The 9,530-nt window shown below is 37.3% G+C and overlaps 1 long non-coding RNA gene across 1 annotated transcript in view; it reads left to right on the forward strand.

The window, feature by feature from the left end:
• Window positions 1-7,608, forward strand: part of LOC131396467 (uncharacterized) — a 34,907-nt gene extending 27,299 nt beyond the window's left edge. Inside the window, exon 4 of the long non-coding RNA XR_009216569.1 lies at window positions 6,115-7,608. This is a non-coding gene — a long non-coding RNA (uncharacterized LOC131396467). The remainder of the gene's footprint in view (window positions 1-6,114) is intronic.
• The last annotated feature ends 1,922 nt before the right edge of the window (window positions 7,609-9,530 follow it).

Raw genomic sequence — 9,530 nt, forward strand, 5'->3', positions numbered from 1 at the left:
TAATTGGGTTCGTAGTTTTTTTGTTGTTGAGATGCATGAGTTCTTTACATATTTTGGAGATTAAGCCCTTATCATATGTAGGATTTGCAAATATCTTCTCCCAATTGTTAGGTTGTCTTTTCGTTTTGTTGATGGTTTCCTTTGCTATGCAGAAGCTTTTTAGTTTGATGTAGTCCCATTTGTTTATTTTTTCTATTATTTCTCTTGCCCCATCGGGCATGGTGCTTGAAAATATGTTGCTAAGACCGATGTCGAAGAGCATACTGCCTATGTTTTCTTCTAGAAGTTTCATAGTTTCAGATCTTACACTCAAGTCTTTAATCCATTTGGAGTTAATTTTTGTGTATGGTGTAAGGTAAGGGTCTACTTTCATTTTTTTGCATATGGCTATCCAGTTTTCCCAACACCATTTGTTGAAGAGACTTTCTTTTCCCCATTGTATGTTCTTGGCTCCTTTGTCAAAGATTAGCTGTCCGTAGATGTGTGGGCTTATTTCTGGGCTTTTGATTCTATTCCATTGATCTGTGTGTCTGTTTTTGTGCCAGTACCATGCTGTTTTGGTTACTATAGCTTTGTAGTATATTTTGAAATCAGGGAATGTGATACCTCCAGCTTTGTTCCTTTTTCTCAGGATTCCTTTAGCTATTCGGGGTCTTTTGTTGTTCCATATAAACTTTAGGATTCTTTGTTCTATTTCTGTGAAAAATGTTGTTGGAACTTTGGTAGGGATTGCATTGAATCTATAGATGGCTTTAGGAAGTATGGACATCTTAACTATGTTAATTCTTCCAATCCAAGAGCACAGAATATCTTTCCATTTCTTTGTGTCTTCTTCAATTTCTTTCAGCAATGTTTTATAGTTTTCAGTGTACAGATCTCTCACCTCTTTGGTTAAGTTTATTACTAGGTATTTTATTCTTTTTGTTGCAATTGTAAATGGGATGGTATTCTTAATTTCTCTTTCTGCTACTTCATTGTTATTGTATAGAAATGCAACTGATCTTTGTATGTTGAGTTTGTATCCTGCAACTTTACTGTATTTGTTTATTACTTCTAAGAGTTTTCTGGTGGATTCTTTAGGGTTTTCTATATATAAAATCATGTCATCTGCAAATAGTGACAGTTTCACGTCTCCCTTTCCAATTTGGATGCCTTTTATTTCTTTCTCTTGCCTGATTGCTCTGGCTAGGACTTCCAGTACTATGTTAAATAGGAGTGGTGAGAGTGGGCATCCCTGCCTGGCTCCTGTTCTTAGAGGGATAGGTTTCAGTTTTTCACCATTGAGGATGATATTAGCTGTGGGTTTGTCAAATATGGCCTTTATTATGTTGAGGTACTTTCCTTCTATACCCATTTTATTCAGAGCTTTTATCATAAGTGGATGCTGTATCTTGTCAAATGCTTTCTCTGCATCTATTGAGATGATCATGTGATTTTTATTCATTTTATTAATGTGGTGTATTACATTGATTGATTTGTGAATGTTGAACCATCCCTGCATACCTGGAATAAATCCCACTTGATCATGGTGTATAGTCTTTTTAATGTATTGTTGTATGTGATTTGCTAGTATTTTGTTGAGGATTTTGCATCGATGTTCATCAGTGATATTGGCCTGTAATTTTCTTTTTTTGTGTTGTCCTTGTCTGGTTTTGGTATCAGGTTAATGTTGGCTTCGTAGAATGAGTTGGGGAGCTTCCCACCCTCCTCAATTTTTGGAAGAGTTTGAGAAGGATAGGTATTAAGTCTTCTTTGAATGTTTGGTAGAATTCACCAAGGAAGCCGTCTGGTCCTGGACTTTTATTTTTGGGGAGGTTTTTGATTACTGTTTTGATCTCCTTACTAGTGATTGGTCTATTCAAATTCTCTACTTCTTCTTGATCCAGTTTTGGAAGGTTGTATGATTCTAAGAATTTATCCATTTCTTCCAGATTGTCGAATTGGTTGGCTTATAGCTTTTCATAGTATTCTCTTATAATCTTTTGTATTTCTGAGGTGTCTGTTGTAATTTCTCCTCTTTCATTTCTGATTTTACTTATTTGTGCCTTCTCTCTTTTTTTCTTGGTGAGTCTATCAATTTTGTTTATCTTTTCAAAGAAACAGCTCTTGTTTTTATTAATTTTTTCTATTTTTTTTAGTCTCTCATTTATTTCAGGCAGACTATTTCTAACAAATATTTAGGGATTTTTGTCTTGTTTATGCTTATATCCTGAAATAACTATTGGGTGATTCATCAGAAAATATAGCTTTTTATGTTATTAATGAATAAAAACTGGGGACTAATACCAATAGTTATTTATTTATTGTTAATATACATTGATTATAGAAATACTGTGTAGCAGAACTGTAAGTAGAAGAGGTCTCTAGTTTTCAGACCAGAGAAATTTGGATTTACATGCCTATGCTTTCATTTAATAGATGGACAACTTACCTGATAATTCAGGGCTTGTTTCCTCATCTATGAAATGGAAATAATAGTATTTTCTTTGTCAGGTGATTTTAAAGATTAAAAAGAATGTTTTAGAGTCCCTGTACATCGTTGGAATAAAATAGGTATTCAATAAATAGCAACTCACAATTATATTATCAGTGGTAAGAGCTGGAATAAGGAAGTAGAAGCCTGAAAACTTTAGGAAACATGTTTATTGTCACAGGATCACAACTAACAAAAATAGGCCTCCAACTCAAATTTCTTGACCTTGACTCTGGTTTTCTTTCAAAGATGTCATGGAACATACAATGGCAATTTGCAAACAGCTTGAATTGTGGAAAAATATGTTGATAGTATAAATGCATTGGCTAAAATTAAAATCATGATTATTCTTAGCTATAAAGAGAGGTGTAATATCTTCACATTATGTTTCACAGGTAGAGACGGTAATTGATTAAAGTAAAAGAAAGGTTGATATCCATAATAGCTTTATATTTTACAAACATCTAAAAACAATGGCTGGCTTTGTCAAAATTTCTGAGCAGTGATCATTTTCTAAGCAAACATCACTTTGGAGTCCTTTGCTGTAGTTTTCTATTTAATTTCTCTTAGTTTTCTTTCGCTGCATAACAAATTACCACAAACATCACTTAAAACAGCACACATTTATTATCTCATGATTTCCGGGGTTCAGGGGTCCAGGCACAGCTAATTTGGTGCTTCTGCTCAGATTTTCAATCACCTTGTTGCCAGGTTGCATTCTTATCCATAGGCGTGGCTGGGGAAGAATCTGCTTCAAGCTCATCAGGTTGTGGATAGAATTCCTTTCACTGCAGCAACACGACTAAAGGCTATAGCTCTTGCTGAAAGTTGCCCAGAAACCACACTCAGTTGCTAGAGGCCGCTTGCAGTTCCGTGCCTTGTTAGATGCTGCAACATCAAGTCAGCAAAGAAAGTCTCCAGGCCTATATGCTAAGAAAGAATATTATACCACACAATATTATCATGAAAATGAGATCCTATTACCTTTACCATATTTATGGATTAATAGAAAGTCACAGTTTCTGTCCATATGCAAGGGTGTGTATGCTCTTACACAAAAGTATGACTACCAGGAGGTGGGTTTCATTGTAGCTTACCTTCAAGTCTGTCAGTCACAAGTACTAACAGTAATTTGAACTTAAAATGAAGTAAAATTATTGAAACATTGCTTGCTAACTCTTTGATAACATATTTGCATGTCAAAAAATATTTGGTCACTTAAACAATTTTTACCTTTAATCTCAATAAAATATTGGATCTTTGTTATGAACATAAATACAAAGAAGGGAAGTAGAATTGTTCGAAAGGCTCAGAATATAGACTTTCTTTGAAAAACGCACGGCAGAAAGATCAGCATCTTGAACCTATTTGGAGATTTCTAGCAGACTTTATTAAAAAGAACATGGTGGAAAACAACAGCATGTGCCAATATTTTGGAGAAGCTGATGAAAGGCTGCTGAGATCTCATGACTCTGTAAGTGACATGAGGATCTTCTAATCCGCCTCTGCCCTGTGAACTATACTTTGGCTTTGGTGTTATGAGATGTGAAGAATATTTTATGGACACACTCTTGTCATATTTTTATGAAAGTAATCTCATTTTCTAGGCCATTCAGGAAATCTGACTTTTGTTTATAATATTGTTTTTAAGCAAAAATTATTTTATATAATCACATTTGCAATGTGCATTTTATGGAATACAATCCCTTTTAAAATTGGGCACTGTATTCATTATCTATTGCTGTGTAACAAATGACCCCAAAATATGGCTTAAATAACAGATGTGTATATTTAACAATTTCTGTTGTAAAGGATCTGGGCATGGTTTAGCTGGGTGCCTTTGGCTCAAAGCCTCTCGTGACGTTTCAGACAAGGTGTCAGCCGAGACTCTCCAGGGCCTGACAGGTCTGTTTCCAAGTACATTCGCGTGGTTGCTGTCAGGTTCAGATCTTTACTGGCTATTAGCTGGAGATATCAATTCCTTATCACCTGGGCTTCTCCCTAAGGCTGCTCACAACACAGCAGTCTGCTTCCCTTTTGGCAAGGTATCAGAGAAAGGGAGAGCCAGTGTGGAGAGGATCTAAAGCCAAAAATCACAGTCTTGTGATAACCGAATCCACTAGGTGGCACCCCAACCCTACTGTATCCCTCATGCTTGACTAGGCCTACTTACATGCCAGTGGAAGGGACTACAAAAGGGCATGAATTCCAAGAGACAAGACCTCTGAGATGTGGGCCATCTCAGAGGCAGCCTACCGCAGGCACTGGCTGTAATGATAAAAGAGAACATTAAGCAAAGGAAGAATATAACAGGTATTTAGTGACCACAACATCCTAGATGTCTTTTTTATCATGCTGGTTTTATCTTCACACAATTTTTGGAAACTGAACTTTAGAGACATTATGGAACTTGGCTGAGGTCACGATACTAGTGAGCAGAAGTAAAACAATGCTCTGTTTTACTCCGAAGCCCGTGCTTGTCAGGCCTTCACTTCAGGCGGCACCTGGAAATGCTCGAGCCTCACATCTTGTAGCTCTCCCATGCTGTACTGACTATCGCTATTTAAAGGCATAATAAAGTAGTTCAAAAACATGCTAAATTTTAGACCCCTGAAGGGAAGAGTTAAGGTAAGAGATATCTTTAAAATTCTGAATTTTTACCAGAGATCCCTACAAAAGAAGCAGCTAATATCTGGTTGTTGGAGTTCAGTTCAGTGTTTTATCTGTTGTTCTGTGGCTTGGCATTGATGACACTTTCACTGTGACCTATTTCTGACCTACTAGGCGCATAGGAAGCCAATTGCTCCTGCTCCTGTTCTTTCCATTTCTCCCCACCTCCCTCCCTCTCTCTCTCTCACACACACACACACACACACACACACCTCTCTCACACACACACACCCCTCTCACACACACACACCTCTCACACACACACACCTCTCACACACACACACCTCTCTCTCACACACACACACACCTCTCACACACACACACACACACACACGCACAGGTCGTGCCTATTTAGAAACCAGAACTAGAGGCATATGTTCTGTCATCTGGACTCCACGTATAGATTCTATATATAGCTCCTCCTTTGCTTCCTGCCTTCCCAAGGCTGATGTAAATCACTCATCCCTTTGTACTTCCCACACCTTCCCAATCTACCCAATTACAAGCTCAGAGCTGTAATTATTTTTTTTATTTTTAACAGCGTATTGGATCTCCCTTTCCTGTCCCTAAATTACATACTGTGAATGTTCCATAAATTTTCAGCAGTCACATTTGATTATTCAGAGTCCAGGCCATTTTAAAACTCAACCTGAAAAATGATTGAAATTTTCTCCTCCCTTTCCCTTAAGGATCCTGGGTCAAGGGACCTGAGGGGAGGACACGGGGTAGAGGATTCTTCCCTTTCACTCCTCCCACTTCTTTATCTTGGGTCTAGTCTCCCCTGCTCTCTCTCTGTTAAGCAAGTCATACTGTGAGCAAAAAGCAGTCAGAGTAAAAGTTTCAGGGTTGTAAATTTAATTAAAATTAAATTCCCCAAATCACAGCCCTCAAGAAAAGCATTCACTTTTCTCACTTGCCACACACTGGTATTGAATCAATTTCTATCTTCTTCTTTTTATTTTTTTCCCTAGGGAAGATTCGCCCTGAGCTAACATCTGTGCCAGTCTTCCTCTATTTTGCACGTGGGTCGCCGACAAGTGGTGTATGTCCATGCCCGGGAACCAAACCCAGGCCGCCGAAATGGAGCTCACTGAACTTAACCACTAGGCCACAGGGCTAGCCTTCTATCTTCTTAAGTGACTCCCAGAATCACTGGATTTGTCTTACCATTTTTCATCTTCTTTAAACCAAGTTTATTACTCTCTTACCAATAAGCCAGCATTCTGCTTTTATTATTTCCCAAAAGGCATATGATGAATCCTCTTCTGTGAAAGAATAAACAATGCAAAGCTATAATGAGCTAAGGATTTCCATTATTTGAACTGCTTTCCAGCAGCACGTTGACCTTTCTTCATACAGATTTTCATTCTAGAGATAGGACGATGTGTGCTTATGGAAGGCAGACTGAAGGCCCCCAAAGATGCCCATGCACAAATCCCTGAAACCTACGAATATAATGAGATGAGCCCAGATGGGCCTGATGTAACCACAGAAGAGGAAGACAGAGAGATCCAGAGCGTGAGAAGGGCTCCATGTGCCACTGCTGCCTTGAGGATGGAGAGGGCCACAGGGAAAGTATGGGAAGAAACTGTATTCTGCCAACACCACGGAGCTTGGAAGAGGACCCTGAGCCTCAGATGAGAATGGTGTCCCCACCCGCACCTCAATTTCAGCCCCGTGAGACCCTGGACGAGAATCCAGCAATTCTGAGCTGGACTTTTGACCCAGAGTAAGGTGAGCTAATAAATAGGCATTGTTTTAAGATACTAAGTATGTCGGAATTTGTTAGGGCAATGATAGAAAACTAACACAATTTTTTAAACTGATGCCTAAATATGTATCATAATATAGGGTATGCACAGATTGTGGGATTCGACTCTGGCTCGTTGTATCAGTTACAGTGTAGTATCAAACTGAATACTATTCCCAAGGCCCCGGGGGTCTGGGCCTGTGAATGTACAGGAGTCATAATCATGTTTTATCATTTCTGCATTAATCCACTTGCTCCATAGGGAAAATAATCCAATAAATATTTTACTTGATATAGTTCCCATAATTATATCAATAAAGCAATAATCCCAGGTTCATTTCTTGGTTTACCCTCCCCACATTATCTTGACTATCTTGATTCACTCTCCCCACACCCATCGCAACTAATATGTTATAAGCTCCCATAATATCATGTGTGTGTAGGCTTAAATATTTAATACAATGTTCTATTTGTTTTTGCATAGCTCTGAACCTCACAAAGATAAGATGCTTGAAAGTTTAAGAGATGTGTTTTTACTTATATTTTATACCCAGCACATTGCAGGTGACACGTGTTCAATCAATGCTGATTTAATGAATGGCTGATTTAATGAATAATTACATCTTCTATTTTATCAGCTACTAAAGTATACCTCCCTCTTCTATAATCTCTCTCTCCATAAATACATTTTTTGTGCATGTTTTTCAGTCCTTGATTCTTGGAAACCATTTTTCACTAGATTGTTTCAAGTTATCTTTAAAAATAGAAATTTTGAAGAGTTCAATATCAGAAATAGTAAATTTATGTTATAATAATGCATCACATTAGAAAAATATTCACTTTTTAACAACATGTGGTTTTATAAAGTTTTTTCTCATCAGATTTGCACATTTAATACATAACAGATTTTCAGAGAATACTAAATGAATTGGTATAATTTTTGACTCAAGGCAAATAATTCTATGATGACAAAAAAGATAATTAAAATAACTAATAGTTGTTTCAAATTTATATTACTTAGATATAACTGTAGTAAAATAATTAGATAAATGCATTTAGAACTAAAATATCTAAATTGCTTTCAGAATATTCAAATAATTGTCAATTATTTACATATATGTATAGTAATCACAGTTTTTCTCTAATTATGAAATTGTAATGTATATGCTATTACTGTGTGCATTATGCATGCAAAAAGAAGCACATATAGCTGACATGGAGGATGGGCTGAACGGCTGTGGAAGCAAAATGAATGTCTTCAAATTCTCAGAGGATGATTTTTCCCCCTTGTGCAATCATAAAATCTGATAGAATTTAAGGTCTCAGTTCTGGTACTTGATTTGGACAGATGTCCGGAAAAGTGTCTAAGAGACACGATCAGTTGATGTCGTAGAGCAGAGCAATTAGTAGATGCCGGTCACCTTGTGAAAGCCACAGTGACCCAACTAACATGAAATACGTTGACTGTTGATACCTGCACAAGAGAACTTGCAGTGGGCAAGCTATGTGGACAAATACTTATTTAAATGCTACCACAACTGTGATGCATTATAGTTGCAGGGAAAGATGCTACAGCATCTTTCTTATGACTCTGTATCTACATTACTATAATTACTTAGGGTATAACACTATGTATCATATACAACTTGCCTGTTGTAGATTGCATCATTGTTACAATGCCATAATCACTCCATGTATCCACGTCCTTTTCCATGTGACTTTGCAGTTCCTCCCACACAAAGTGGAGTATATTTCTCGGTCCCATTGATGTCTGATTTGATCTTTGTCCAATAAGATATTAGCATAAATGATAAGAGGCAAGTATTAGTTCACACTTGCTGTCAGCCTGAGAAAAACATGCATCAGGTAGCCCACTGTCCAAGGCGTATGAGAGACAAGTGGAGACACCCTGTACCCAACCTGCAGACTGAAGCCAAGCCCACCCCATCCTAGATCAGTCAACACCCAGTCAGCACAGTTGTGTGAGCAAGAATAAGAATAGCTGTTTGGGGCAACTGAGCTTTGTAATGGTATGTTACAAAGTGTTATTATGACAATAAATGATCAAGTGTTTTCCAAAGTAGTGATTAAATAAACATATGTTTATAAGCATGAAATGATTCCCAAGTATTCAGTGCATATACAGATAACTCTATTTTGTTTTTTTTTAAGTTGATAACGATGCTTTCTTTCAGGTATTTCCATTGTGATAATATTAAACCAACAGAAAGACTTATTAAGTGACACCTCCAATGTGCATTTTGCTTTCTGTATGCCATTCTGTTTTCCCCTTAGGTGGAGAAGTAAAAAATATTCTGGGGACAGCTTGGGAAGAAAAATACAGGTACATACACAATTGAGATTTTCTGACATGTTCTCCATTATATCGGAAGAAAAATGCTGTATTTTACAATCTTGTCACACAGTGTAGTTACAAGCAGGCTCTCTGGGTTTTTCTACTAAAATAAACATTCAAGAAAAGTAACTAGGAAAGGGCCCATTTGAACCACTCATAAAGGTACCAGAAGGAGGCAACCGTTAGCTATCAATGGTGAATAAAGATAGTCTGTGGTGAGGGCTGGAGAGAGGTTTCATTTTGTCTTGTGATGTTTGTAAATTACACTCTTGCAGGTGTTT

The sequence above is a fragment of the Diceros bicornis genome, chromosome 33, assembly GCF_020826845.1.
Source record: "Diceros bicornis minor isolate mBicDic1 chromosome 33, mDicBic1.mat.cur, whole genome shotgun sequence".
NCBI classification, from domain to species: Eukaryota; Metazoa; Chordata; class Mammalia; order Perissodactyla; family Rhinocerotidae; genus Diceros; species Diceros bicornis.